The sequence below is a fragment of the Tupaia chinensis genome, unplaced genomic scaffold (assembly GCF_000334495.1).
Source record: "Tupaia chinensis unplaced genomic scaffold, TupChi_1.0 Scaffold000429_1, whole genome shotgun sequence".
NCBI lineage: Eukaryota > Metazoa > Chordata > Mammalia > Scandentia > Tupaiidae > Tupaia > Tupaia belangeri.
The window spans coordinates 4,546,214-4,561,213 of record NW_006159934.1 but is presented as its reverse complement, the minus strand read 5'-3'; the positions used below and the strand labels follow the sequence as shown (position 1 = coordinate 4,561,213).

Here is a 15,000-nt window from a genome sequence, read left to right as displayed (position 1 = left end):
TTGTTTGTTACAGACAGGACAAACGGAGAAACCTAATAATGTAAAATATGAAGCAAATTTATTTCCAAAGTGTGATGGGTTGTGGTAGTTATGCTATTGAAGGCACTGCATCTGAGGTTTAATTACATGTAATCAGGCTGGGATATGACAACTCTTTTAACTGTACGTATCTTCTTTTCTAAAAACTGACTCTTGAACCATAAATGATAGACTTTATGAGGGGGACTTCAAAAAAAATCTGTGAAAAAAATGAAATTAAGGTACATGTTTATTTTAGTGCAAAAAATTGTGAAATTCATATAGTTTTGTCATAATAAGCATTTCCTGTGGACTCTGAGAATTCCTTGCATTACTGGGTCTGAGAGAAAATGTAGGTAAGGAAAAAAAGCACCTTCATAATAACACAAAATTAAACTCTGCAGTAATGTAGAAAGGAAAAGAAGTGGAGCAAAAGGTCCACAGACCCACTGGAACTAGGCACCCATTCTTGAGCAATCAAGAAGGGCTTTTCCAACACAGGTGGAGAATTTGAGCAGAAAAGGATTTCACAAGTCAAGCTTCAGAGGGGCCTGCAAATAGCAGGAGAGAACTCACCAGGCAGGGTTGTATGAGGACAGTAACATTCATCTTTGGATTGGTTTATGTATGCGTGTGTGTTGATGTGTGCACACACACACACACACAAGTTCCATGAGCTTAAGAATGGTTTGATGTATTCTACTCAAGGCTTGCTTTTCCCTGTAACTGTTGACTTTCTTTCCTTTTTAAAATTTTTAACTTTATTTCTGCTGCAAGAGAGAGAATGAGAAACAACCATCCCTATTAGGGTCCCCAACTTCAGTCACCCAAGATCATGGGCATGTGTGTGTGTACCTGGCATGTAAAACGAGGTCGTGAGATGCAAACCGAGGACCTTCCCATGTAGGTGCAATTGTGTTACTGTTGTACCACCATCTGGCCCATTTTCTCTGTAACTTTGACAGAGCCATGATATAGATGTCCCTCGACTCCAAACAGGAAAAAGAAAAGGCAGCAAAGAGACCTCGGAGTTACTGTGACCTTGTGAAAGTCCATTGAGTGGAGGTATTTTGGGGGAGCAGTATGGTAGATGAACACTGCAGATGACCAGATCCTAAACCCTGGATGTACCAAAATATTTTCTTTTTTGTCAGCATGAGCAAAACTAATTTAAAATACTGTATATACCGTTCCTATTTCAGTCAATAATTTCAGATGATTTAGTTTTCAATCTTGTGAGGAAAAGTAAATCTTATTAAGTCTGCTAATAACGCCACCATGCATTTGAATACTACCTCAAACTATGCAATACGCTTGCATGTGCCATCATCTCATGCTTAAGACTATGCTGTCACACAGGCAGGGAGGGGCATCTGACTGTATTTTTCAGTTGTTAGGATTGAAAATTCAGAGAGCAGGCATGGCTTGGCCAAGGCTCAACAGCTAGTGATGAGAGGGACCAGCACTAGGGTCTAGGCTGGCCCATAGTTTCATCTATGTAATGAAGGCATCATGAGGTTACTGAACAAAGAGAACCATGAAGGCCAGAGAAAAGCCATGAGATGTGAGCTGGTGCTCCTCGAAGGCTGGCAGGTTAGGTGAGCAGACCTCTTTCGAAACAGTCAACACTTAATCTCTAAGGGCATAGGTGAATACCCTGGAGAACCTATTTACTCTGTGGTAAAATGCAGTCATAGCATGACAATGTAGGCCCAAATGGTGAGCTCTTTGATCCTAAAGTGAAGAAGCCCACTTGGGGCCACATTGGACAGGCTGTCCTGGGAGACTTGGTAGCCTCCATTATAAGCTCTAAAGAGATAGGAAGGCCAGAAATCTTGTTAACTAAAGACTATAACTCATGCCTTGTGCCCTGGGATTTCTACCAATGTCCATAGGAGCTCAGCTGTACATCTTTTCCCTGAGAAGCAATCTCTCATGCAGTCTGAGCATGAAGCAGTAGTGGGACCTCTGTAAATGACGGGCCTTTTCAGTGTCATGCAACACATTTTGCTTGCTCTCCTTCTGTCCCATATTCTCTTTCCTGGGCAGTGAACAGACTTCTATTTCTCCCCTCTGAGAGACTCATAATTGTCTTCCTCCTGACACCGCATTCTGGAGGCCTATCAGATGAATATGAGCTTAATTTGCCTGATACCAGTTTGGGACCAACCTATAAATGTCTTTTGCCTCCCAGTTCTCAGAGGCAGAACTGACCAAATATCCAGATCACCTGTGTGAAAACTCCAACCTGTCAGGCCCACTGTTGATTACCTCTGATAGGAGGATGTCACTAATTGTACGTACATCTCTACGTGAGCTTTGATTAAAATGGCTCTTCTTATTTGGTCTTCAGAAAAACGCAACAAATAATTCACTGCCTCTGTATCTGTTGCTCTACATAATGGACCAATGAAATTAGCTTTCGAGAGCATTGGGGAAAGGAGAGGTAACACATGCTGACATAATACTAGGTGCTGGCCTAATTTCTTTTTCTTTTTTTTGGAGAGTTTTTCGCTATAGGGTGCGTGCACTCGCCAGACAGACAGAGAGAAACATAGAGACAGAAAGTGAGAAATCACCCCCCAGGGGGGATGGTCACACCACAATCCCTTCTCCTCCATTCTCCTCTCGGGATCTTGGGCACACACACACATGCGCCCGGCGTGAGTTTTAAGTCACCGGGTCTGGGACACGAACCACGGTCGACTACGTGGGAGTCTAGCGACATAGCCATTACACTAACTGCTGGTTCCCATGGCCAACTTTCTATATGTTATCCTACTTAACCTTTGCTTTAATCCTACGAGGTAAACAGTATTATTCTCTTGCTAACAAACACAGAAAATTTTTAGAAAGGTTACTCAACTGCTTAGGATTCAAATTCAAGAGACTATGACTAAAGATCTCACTTTCTTTCCACTCCAAAAGTACTATGTAAGAAAAAAAAAGTAAAACAAACAAACAAAAAAACGGTATCAGGCTGGCCCCAGAGTGTAGTGGTTAAGTACAGAGCATTGTGAGCCAGATATCACATGGCTAACTACGCTTTGAATACTGGCCCTGGTGTCTTGAAAAACACATTGGGTTCAGGTATGTGCATGTCCAAGATCCTGATGGAAAAGAGAAACTGAGGCAAAAAGGATTGGAGCATAACCATTCTATGTTGAGGGGAGGAGGAGGTGTGATTTTTTCTCTCTCTCTTTGGTGAGCTCTTTGACAATTAAAAAAAAAAAAAAGAAAAAGAAAAAGAAAAAAGAAAAAAAATCATACATAGGAAACCCCAAGGTGGAATCACAGAGAGGCAAAGAGAAGATAAGAAGACATTGCAAGCTTATCCCCAAGACACATTGCTCTTGCATCATCTTTCATAATTATTTACAAATCATATTACGTTGCCTGCAGTAAAACCTGGGTTCTCTGTAAAATGGAAAGTAGGAAACACTGAAACTCCTTCATTCTATTCTACTTGCTTTAACATAGCTGCTGGCTCTCCAAGACTTTTCACCAGGTCCCCTATAAAAGCTAGCTTGCCCCAGGGCCAGCTCTGGCTCTAATCTAGACATTACCTCTCTGTGTCAGCAATCATTTACTGAAGACCTCCTTTTTTTAGGATAAAGAAGTGAATAAGACACATGTGCTACCTACCTGAAATAACTTATATTCTAGATTGGTGAGATAGTTCAGCTATCTAGAACATTCCAGTTACCTAAATACACAGGCTGTTTGAAGACAAGAAAAGATTTGCTCTTACTTATACTGGAATCTTTGCTGGGAACAGAATCCTCAAATGTGTCAATCAATGAATGCAGAGAAGACTGCAGGTGAGCTTTTCTTCGACTCTCTCCTAGCTCCCAGTTCGGCCAGTAGCACTAGTTCGGACATACTCATATTACTTTAATAATGACACATAAAAGCTGCACCTACACAGCAGTCAAGGTGCTATGGACATATCTGGTGAGTTGCCAGGATGATTCCAAACACCCACCATCTAAAAGCATGAAAAAGCTGAAAGAGGCTGCACTTTATAATGCTCTCATCTAGAAGGAGTCATGTCCACCAAAGCTTCTGGTTAGGCTAATCAGCTTTCTTACTCAGAGATAGTACTACTCTATAGATACATATATCACCTTAGACTTTCTTGCCCTACAAAAATCCTTGAGAAGATTTGCTTAACAAAATGATCTGAGACCTAGAATTCACTTAATTTCTTATTATTAATCTAGGCATGCTCTACTCTCTAATCTAAAACTGGAATTTCCTGGAAGCTACAACTGAGAGCATAAGGACTTTCCCCCTGGTCTGCTTCCAGACACTAGGGCAGACTTTCCAGGGGACAGTTTGTAGAAGGCCAAAATTGTCACCTTGGATATAAGGAAGGAGATTAATCTCCTTCAACAATCTTTGGCAGAACTGGCTGTTTGTCCTCTGTGTTCCCCAATATCACCACTTTGTTCATAGCTTCGTTTGGTGCATACATGTTGTACATAATTATGTTTTCATATTCTCTAACTCCTCCTATGTACTCCTCCTGAGTACATAGCAGGTTTCTTATAACTGTGTATTGACTGAGACTTGAAATCACCCATTAATATATGAAAATATTTCTTACTCTCACTTGTATATATTGGCTATATTATTTTTGGTGTAATGAGTTTTATAGGTGACTGTATATTAGAAACTCTTTCATTAGTAAGATACATCTTTCAAAGTGTCCGGACAAGCTTCCACATTCTAGTTTTATATAATCTGATAGGTAATGTGTGTTTATCTAAACCATGTCTTTTTATCATTTGTGCAGTGTCTTCTTGCCATTCTCTAGATACTTGTTTCTAGATTTAAAGCCCTTTTTCAGTAGCAATTTCATCTGCACATCACTTTAGCTATCTTTCTCGAGACTTGCTCTGTTAGGATTTTTTTGAGGTTTGTTGGTGAGTTGTACATATAGTGCACTAGAAATGAGGAAGGTTGGTCTGAAACTGTACATTTTGAGAGGCCAGGGGTACATACTGAGCAGAAATATTCTTCTGCAGTTAGTTATATAGCTCCCTTCTCCCTTTTTTAGCCAAATTCTATTTTGCCCAGGGCATTAAAATGTTTAATTACAAATAATTGATTTCCTTAGTTCCTCTGCATGTAGAAGGTATCCATTTGAGGCAGTTCTGGCCAATGTTGATGCAGTTGGAAATCCTTGAAGAGAGCATCCCTTCCTGAATAAAAAGGCAAAGCCTTTTTAGAAGTACTTTGTAAGGTTGCCTCAAAATTTACTTGCAAAAAGTAAAGAACGAGTGGTGTAACACTCATCCACATCCCAGCCAAGAGGAAATAATTGCTTCCTATGCTTCTAACTTCCTGATACAGATCTAACTTCTAATATACTCAACTTTTCTCACTGTAAACACTGTTCAAGTGCATGAGCCCCAGAACAGGTTCCTGAGTAGCTTGCTTTGGAGTTTGATTTCCCAGTTGAATTGGCGTTCAAATTTTCTTGAAGATTAAAGGGATAATTTATGAAAGACATATGGAACGGAAGGTCTACCACTATATAGCCCTAACCCCTTTTTCTCTAACCACTAGATCACACCAGTCACTATTTTCATTAGTATAATGTGTGAAAAATAATACATGTGGGTCAGCTACTTGGTGGGGTGGTTAAGGTGGCTAGATCCCACATGGCCAACTGTGCCATTCAACTCCCAGATCCAGAGGGACTTGCCAGGTGCTTGTGCATGTCCAAAATTCCAAGAGGAGAGTGAAGGAGAAGGGATTATGGTGTGGTTGTCCTCCTTGAGGGGTGCTTTCTCTCTTTCTCTCTCCCTCCTCCCTCCCGTCTCTCCCTGTAGACTGTGCGTACCCTGTAGCAAATTTTAAAAAATAAAAAAAATAGTTTTTTAAAAGAACACATCTCTGCTGTATAAATTTTAGTACAACATTCTAGCTCAGAACCAAAGGCTAACACACTTCTGATGTAACATTGGCATTTTTCCTAAATTAGGCTTTCCTCTCCAGTCGAATGCTTATCAAGATGAAATGACTCATTGTACAAGCAGGTAACTACTTCTCTAAATCAATAATACCCTGTACCCTGATGGAAGACATTGTGGGAATGCACAGCCACACACCTGTATCAGCCACATGCACACACACCACATGAGAAATCTTAGAAACTTATGTATATATAAATAAATGTCCATGCACAGGTAAATCTTTCTCCAAACTGATAATCTATATTCTTATCCATGTGAACACATTTAATGACCAGGCAAAAGTCATTTTTCAGACTATGAGTTACTGTATATACATAAATGCATATTTAAATATATCAAGTGAGAACTTAAAGTCCTGACTTGTATGTGCATATACCAACATATTTATATACAACGAATGACTGATCTTTTTTCAGAGTTATAACAAGAAGTATAGTAGGGAGAAACACAGTTATATTTAGTGATGAATCTTTTCCAGACATTTTCTTTGGTACCTTCATTGCATTCAAAAGTAGTGCCATAAGGTGGTTAGACCATTAGCCCAAATGGAACCTTCAGGGCCACGCACACCACTGTTTTCAAATCTGTTCTTTCATGTGATGTGCCAGTTAAAATTACTTCTGCAACATGGTCAGAATGAACCTGGGTGGATTTATAATACCTCAAACTGCTATCGGCATATTTCTGAGAATCATCTAGAGAGGGAAGATAATTTTCTTTAGGTTGGAGGTAATTCTTATGCTTGCAATGAAATTTTGAGGGTGTGTGTTTAAATAGGAAGGCTGCAGAACACAAAGCATGCCTGATGCAACTGGTGCAGCATGCAAAGGAAGCCAATAGCAAGGTGTGTGGCAGTGGTTCCTATCTCAATAGTGCGAAGCTCTGACCCAGCTTCTCTCCCTGATCCCTAGGTGTAAGAGTTCCTGACTATTTCCACTCATTATCAGTCGCAAGCAACTTCCTGCTGGGTGGGGAGGGAAGCAAGTAATTTACAGCCATATTCTGTCAGCAAAACTGTGATGATTATCAATGATTGTTCCCTGAACACCCAGAATGCACCAGACACTGTAAGTAAGCACAAGATGTTTTCAAGGGGTTAAATAGAGTTCTTCCCTATGCTCTGATTAGAACTTCCTATTTCCCTCCCTTTCTTTTTCCTTTTTGACTTAAGTTTATCTTCTTACAGGGAGAATCTAGGAAGGGCATTTATTCTCTACCATTCTTGAATGTCTCCTCAGTTTTTTTAATAGTTTTACTCTCATTCTAATCTTGTGGTCCTCACTGAACCCATCCCATGAATCATTTTCTGAGCAGACTCTGATCACCACCATACCTGCCTCTTCCTTTGCAATGCTATGAATTGGAAAAGTAGGGGAACTTTTTAAGTGATGTGTTGCTAACATAATTATACATCACCTCCAATATTCTTTATATTTTAAAACCTCAAATATCCTTCAAGAAAAAAAAAATGTGAACCAGGGAGCCAAACGATGATCTTCCATACAGATCCCGCAGCACTTGAGCAGCGTGTTACTGCTACACCACTAAGCTGGCCTCCTGACCTGTTCTTGTTATGATACTCTCAAAAAGAACCCAGAAAAGAATGATGCCTTGTATTGGTCAGAAAAAATTACAACATGAAATCATTGCAAAGACAGCTACAAAAAGGAGCCTGGGAAAGCTGAGGCAGATAGCAGTGTAATTCACAGGGTGTAGTTAACATAAATTCTTCCACATTGCATTTGGTTTAAGGGGAGAGAAGAGATGACTTTCTATTAATATTCTAAAATCTTCAATTTCTGACAACATTCTGGCTAAATTCGCTGCCCAAACTACTTGTGTATTATATTACCTCCTCAACAGCCATAATACCTATTGCATACGGCTTACAATGTCAGCTTTGCTCTGCGTAACATAGGAGCCGTAACAGAGTTTAATCAGAGCCTGGCTTTTCCACAACTTACTGATATTTGGCCAGCACAATTTTTGGCATGTGCAGAAAGTCCTTGATGTCCATAAGGCGAATGACAACTTAACAAATCAGTAGCTTTTGGGTACTTATGGAAAGGTTGAGAACAGGCCAGCTGCTTCCTCTATTGGAGGTGATGCATGGTTAATTTCTTTATTTTAGCATACTGTACACAGATGCGGCTGGGTTGTTAATTTTGCTTTGCTACCAAGAGTTACAAGGTATCAGCTATCCGCTGATTTATTTGAAATTCTCCCTGGAACACATCAGAATTTTAATTGTTTCCTGAATTTCTGCAACAGAAGAAGAACTGATGTCACTGGAAAATGCCTTGGGTCCCTGCTGACTGCAACTAACTCCCAGTGACTGATTTCCAATTGATACAGATGAGGCCTGAGAGGCAGCACACATAGATACACCCACATGAGCCCAGCAGCCCAGTAATGGCTAACAGGGATGATGAGGGAGACCAAACATTTCTTTCCAACAACTCATCAAGTATATTGTTCTTCTCAACAGATGTAACCGGTGGGGCCCAACATAGATGCTGGCAGAAACAGATGGTGCCGCGGGGCAGCTCTCTGTTCCTTGCTCCCTGGGATGGGCTCTGCAGGATGGGGAAAAGGGCTTGTGTGCAGGCGGGTGGGACAGGGCTGTGTTTTCCAGCAGCAGGTAAAATCCATTTGTCACACCAGCTCCAACTGGGTTTTCAGCACAGAAGTTAATATCTGAAACCAATGAGGCATTCTGTCCTCCCATTGCAGGGAAGCAGGGGGAAGCCTCTCGCTCACCATGTCCTCTGAGAGGAGGGAGGGACAGAAGGAAGGATGGGGATGGCAGGTCAGAAAGGCAGAGGGAGGCCTGGTGAGGGAGGGAGACAGATGAAAACATAGGCTGGGCTTGCAATGCCTTTAAAGGCTTTGCTTTCTAGCATTTCTCTTTCAAAACAAGATGGCAGGCAGTGAAGGGAGAAAAGGAAGAGTTTTCTCTTAAATATCTTCAGGGGGAGAAATGCCATTGTCACAGGCCAGCATCACCACCAAGACCACTGACACCCTCACAATCACCACTATAATCATCACTCCCTCCCCCACCAAAAAAAACTTTTGGAGGAAATAAAAAAGTGGATTTTCTTTCTCTGTTCCTAACAGAGTTTCAGCAATCTCATAAAAGCAGCCTCTACATATATTCACTCAGTCTGAAATATGAATACACACAACAGCAATAAATTTCCATTGCCTCCAACTTTGAACATTGCCAAGGGATGTGGCACAGAGGAATTTTATGAGCAGGCCTTCAGCTGCCAGGATCCCACCTTCATAAAGAAGAGATTTTAGTCCATTCTGTCTATTTATTTTGTGTAGAGAAATCAAGGGCAATAAACCATGAAGAAATTCACTCTACCTTATTCCATTTCACACTTTTGTCAACCACGCTTTATCGAGTATCTGAATGAATTTTTAATATCATGCCACAAAATGCTTTGGTCTTCTATCATATGCTGGGACTCTATCAATCTGATAACACTGGGGAGTTCTGAGAGATACTCAGCACTGAAGAAAACAGCTTTAAAGTTTAGTCATTCTGATGGAATGTAAAAGCTTATATCAGTGACAGGTTGACAGAAAAAGCTGTTTTCCTTTCCATTTCACAGACTTCCACGTATGAACGCCATGAAACATGTCAGGACTTTCTCTGAGTCTATGAAGACAGGGATGGCATCTGCTCCCAGTGGGAAGCCCTTCTAACCAGTAATACTATAAAATTTCATGACTCTGAATTCTGACTGACATTCAAAAGGGCAGGGAGGAGGTGTTTACTATATTTTATAGAACAACATCAATTGCTTGTCTTGGCACATAAATATAGTTTTATGGTATACAATGCCACCTCAAGCATCTTTCCTCTCTCTCTTTCTCACTCACCGAAAAAAAAAAAAATCACAATCCGTTTGTGTTAACCAAAGAGGTTTCTAATTTTCTACTCTGGGTAGGAAGGAACTTATATTTGCATTTTCCCTGAACTATACACTTTCTTGGCTCCTTCAGGAAGCTAGGGGTGTAAAGGGTAGCTGTTTCCACTGATTCCAAGAACAACCCATAGATTTCATATTGCAGCAGAACTTCTGCCCCAGTTTCTAACTGCTGCCCCCTAATTCCTATTGGATTTGTGTAGAAGCAGGAGTTAAGCCAAAATGTTGGTGAAACCCATTTCCATTGTTTTGGCTACAGCAGTGTCTTCCTTTTCCAATATTGATAGTCTTAGCTGTTAAGATGAACTATATAGCTGTGTCAATATGTAACGATGATAACTAGGCATATACAGCAGTTAATAAACATGCCAAGGACTAACAGGACTTCCTATTTCTTCACCTGTCCAGAGACCTGCAATGAGACACTTTCAGATTAAGAGGTAGTGGGTAGCACAGCCACATAACTCCATGTGCCCAAATAACTCTTGCTCTGTTTGCTTGAACCACCCATTCTTAAAAGGCTTAAAAAGCTGGAAGGAGACCCTGATTTGAAAAGGCAATATAACATCCCTCTGAGTTCGCTAACTATCCTGAACCCCCCCCCATCCCCCACCATGGAAGAGATAAATTGGACAAAGGAATCTTCAGAACAAAGAGAATACAACTGAGTATTTCCTTAAAAAAAGGAACCAGCAGTTAGCGTAATGGCTATGTCGCTGGACTCCCACGTAGTCGACCACGGTTCGCGTCCCGTTCCTGGTTTAAAACTCACACCGGGCACGTGTGCGTGCGTGCCCAAGATCCCGAGAGGAGAATGGAGGAGAAGGGACTGCGGCGTGACCATCCCCCCTGGGGGGTGATTTCTCACTTTCTGTCTCTATGTCTCCTCTCTCTGTCTGTCTGGCGAGCGCATGCGCCCTAGAGTGAAAACCTCTCAAAAAAAAAAAAAAAAAAAAAAAAGAGAAAATATGAATACACACAACAGCAATAAATTTCCATTGCCTCCAACTTTGAACATTGCCAAGGGATGTGGCACAGAGGAATTTTATGAGCAGGCCTTCAGCTGCCAGGATCCCACCTTCATAAAGAAGAGATTTTAGTCCATTCTGTCTATTTATTTTGTGTAGAGAAATCAAGGGCAATAAACCATGAAGAAATTCACTCTACCTTATTCCATTTCACACTTTTGTCAACCACGCTTTATCGAGTATCTGAATGAATTTTTAATATCATGCCACAAAATGCTTTGGTCTTCTATCATATGCTGGGACTCTATCAATCTGATAACACTGGGGAGTTCTGAGAGATACTCAGCACTGAAGAAAACAGCTTTAAAGTTTAGTCATTCTGATGGAATGTAAAAGCTTATATCAGTGACAGGTTGACAGAAAAAGCTGTTTTCCTTTCCATTTCACAGACTTCCACGTATGAACGCCATGAAACATGTCAGGACTTTCTCTGAGTCTATGAAGACAGGGATGGCATCTGCTCCCAGTGGGAAGCCCTTCTAACCAGTAATACTATAAAATTTCATGACTCTGAATTCTGACTGACATTCAAAAGGGCAGGGAGGAGGTGTTTACTATATTTTATAGAACAACATCAATTGCTTGTCTTGGCACATAAATATAGTTTTATGGTATACAATGCCACCTCAAGCATCTTTCCTCTCTCTCTTTCTCACTCACCGAAAAAAAAAAAAATCACAATCCGTTTGTGTTAACCAAAGAGGTTTCTAATTTTCTACTCTGGGTAGGAAGGAACTTATATTTGCATTTTCCCTGAACTATACACTTTCTTGGCTCCTTCAGGAAGCTAGGGGTGTAAAGGGTAGCTGTTTCCACTGATTCCAAGAACAACCCATAGATTTCATATTGCAGCAGAACTTCTGCCCCAGTTTCTAACTGCTGCCCCCTAATTCCTATTGGATTTGTGTAGAAGCAGGAGTTAAGCCAAAATGTTGGTGAAACCCATTTCCATTGTTTTGGCTACAGCAGTGTCTTCCTTTTCCAATATTGATAGTCTTAGCTGTTAAGATGAACTATATAGCTGTGTCAATATGTAACGATGATAACTAGGCATATACAGCAGTTAATAAACATGCCAAGGACTAACAGGACTTCCTATTTCTTCACCTGTCCAGAGACCTGCAATGAGACACTTTCAGATTAAGAGGTAGTGGGTAGCACAGCCACATAACTCCATGTGCCCAAATAACTCTTGCTCTGTTTGCTTGAACCACCCATTCTTAAAAGGCTTAAAAAGCTGGAAGGAGACCCTGATTTGAAAAGGCAATATAACATCCCTCTGAGTTCGCTAACTATCCTGAACCGCCCCCCATCCCCCACCATGGAAGAGATAAATTGGACAAAGGAATCTTCAGAACAAAGAGAATACAACTGAGTATTTCCTTAAAAAAAGGAACCAGCAGTTAGCGTAATGGCTATGTCGCTGGACTCCCACGTAGTCGACCACGGTTCGCGTCCCGTTCCTGGTTTAAAACTCACACCGGGCACGTGTGCGTGCGTGCCCAAGATCCCGAGAGGAGAATGGAGGAGAAGGGACTGCGGCGTGACCATCCCCCCTGGGGGGCGATTTCTCACTTTCTGTCTCTATGTCTCCTCTCTCTGTCTGTCTGGCGAGCGCATGCGCCCTAGAGTGAAAACCTCTCAAAAAAAAAAAAAAAAAAAAAAAGTGAGCACCTTTATCATTTGGAAGCCAGAGAGATATAGACAGGAATAAAGTCAAATAAGGGAGAAGTCAAGAGACTGAGGAGACTTGATGATAAGCCAACAATCTCCACTGGTAGCATACTGTGAAGAAGGAAGGAAGGATATAAAACAAAGAGGACAAATTCTCCAATGGCTCTTTGAAATCATGCATTTAAACAGGGGTGAAAGAACCCCCTAAGGGAGAGAAAAGCAGATCTTGAAAGTGAAAAAAAATCACATATCACAATAGTTGTTGTGATCCTAAACACAACAGCCATTTCAAAGAATATATAAAAGATTCTTGGGAACCAGCAGTTAGCATAATGGCTATGTCGCTGGATTCCCACGTAGTCGACTGCGGTTCGCGTCCCGGACCCGGTGGCTTAAAACTCACACCGGGCGCGTGTGCATGCGTGCCCAAGATCCCGAGAGGAGAATGGAGGAGAAGGGATTGCGGCGTGACCATCCCCTCTGGGGGGTGATTTCTCGCTTTCTGTCTCTCTGTCTCTCTCTGTCTGTGTGGCGAGCGCACGTGCCCTATAGCGAAAACCTCTCATAAAAAAAAAAAAAGATTCTTTGAGTGGAGGAGAGCATTATGAGCAAAAGGTTGATAACATTACTCTAAGTGCATCAAAAATATAGTTTGGGGACCAGCAGTTAGCGTAATGGTTATGTCACTGGACACCCATGTAGTCAACTGTGGTTTGCATCCTGGACCCCGTGACTTAAAACTCACTCCGGACGCGTGTGCATGCATGCCCAAGATCCCAAGGAGAATGGAGGAGAAGGGATTGCAGTGTGGCCAAACCCCCAGGATATATATATATAGTTTGTGTGCCAAAAACCCCACTTGAAGAAAACTTTTTATGAAATAACCATTGGTAAATAAATTTTCTGTAAGCTATGGGTCGTGGTTGTACTGGGATGTAATGTGACTAGATTTAACTGCACATGGTAGGCATACAAATATATGAAATTCATTTACTCTTCCTAGCAATTCATTGTGCAAGATTTTATTGTTTGTATTTTATAGATGAGAAGGCTAGGACTCAGAGAGTATAAGTGGGCAGTCTGGAGATTATGTAGCTATTAAGTGGAAAAGTCCAGACTTAAATGTAGGTCTTTATCGCCTATTTAAATTGGACCCAGTGAATTCCAATCACCTCTACAATACTCTTTATCAATTCAAAGGTGAGGTGGGGTGACAGATGATAGATTTTATACTTGAGTCTTAGATATTATTATAAAACAAGAAAAATACAGATTGGGACATGGAGACTAAGAAGAAATTAGGTGTGCAGAAGATGTAAGAATTCTCTTTTTCTTAAAATATTACAACCCTATCCATGCCACTAGGTTTTCTGGACTAATAATTTCTTGCTTTTTGTTTTTGAACCTGGGTATGAATGTTTTTAAGCCTTTCTCCAAATCAGTTCTTTAAAAATCTGGCCAGCAATCTGAGATCTTTGATTTCCTTCCAAAAACCTCTCTATAAACACACAAGTTGAACCAAAAAGACTGAAGTATCTACACATGTTTAAGAGGACTCACACTGTCCTGCACGTAAACAAAGCTGTAATGAATTTTGTATCAAAACATTCTGCCAAGCCTTCCTTACTCTTTTGTGTCTCTGCTCACTATCTCTGGAAAAGAAGACCCTGTAGGGAGCCAAAGAGATAGAGTCCACCATCCTTCACCCTCCTTAAGTAATTTCTTTTATTTGAGAGAGTGAGAGGAGAATGGATGGGAATCTTGAAATCTTAGAGGTGGGGCATATTTGGGCTACTTTTACATGGGAATGCTTACTAAAAAGCAGATACCTGGCCTTGGTAGGCACGCAGGCAACAACGGATTATTGTTCCAGTTAGTTTCAACATGAAGTGCCAGGGCACAGTATTTAAATTAACAGCCTAGACTAAGAGCAGCAGGGAGTCTCAAGGCCCAACATGCAGGGTGGGTGGTGAGACCCTGCCCAAATTTCTAGACATAACTCCAGTGTTAGCAGCTGGTCTTCTGCATCTTTGCCTAGAGTGGGGATAGCAAGAAATCACAGAGTGCTCTTTCTGGGGCTTTGGAAATCCTCACATCCTGCTTTTATTCATTTTGATTGCATATCCTGCCCAAGGCAATATTCTGGCAACTCTGCAATTTCTAAGCAAGTGGCTGAATAAAAGTTTACTTGTAAATAAAGGGTTAAGGTACCTTTCCTGTAAAACCCTGGTGTGTAGATCCACCCAAAATAGTCCTACTCAGGTTACAAAAGTCTTAGATGGACAGAGCTTATTAACAGTACCATCTCAACTATAACTAAGCTAGCTCCATTTAGCTATGGCATTTTTGTAGGGA

The 15,000-nt window shown here is 41.1% G+C and overlaps 1 long non-coding RNA gene across 2 annotated transcripts; it reads left to right on the top strand.

Annotated features, from left to right (window-relative positions):
- Positions 1-1,466: 1,466 nt before the first annotated feature.
- Positions 1,467-9,686, top strand: LOC102470737 (uncharacterized). 2 transcript variants are annotated; one of them, XR_001370847.1, is made up of 5 exons: positions 1,467-1,616; positions 3,685-3,839; positions 6,011-6,065; positions 6,914-7,069; positions 9,626-9,686. It is a non-coding gene; the product is annotated as an uncharacterized LOC102470737 (long non-coding RNA). The 2 variants fall into 2 exon arrangements; XR_001370846.1 differs by having other exon boundaries at positions 3,629-3,839.
- The last annotated feature ends 5,314 nt before the right edge of the window (positions 9,687-15,000 follow it).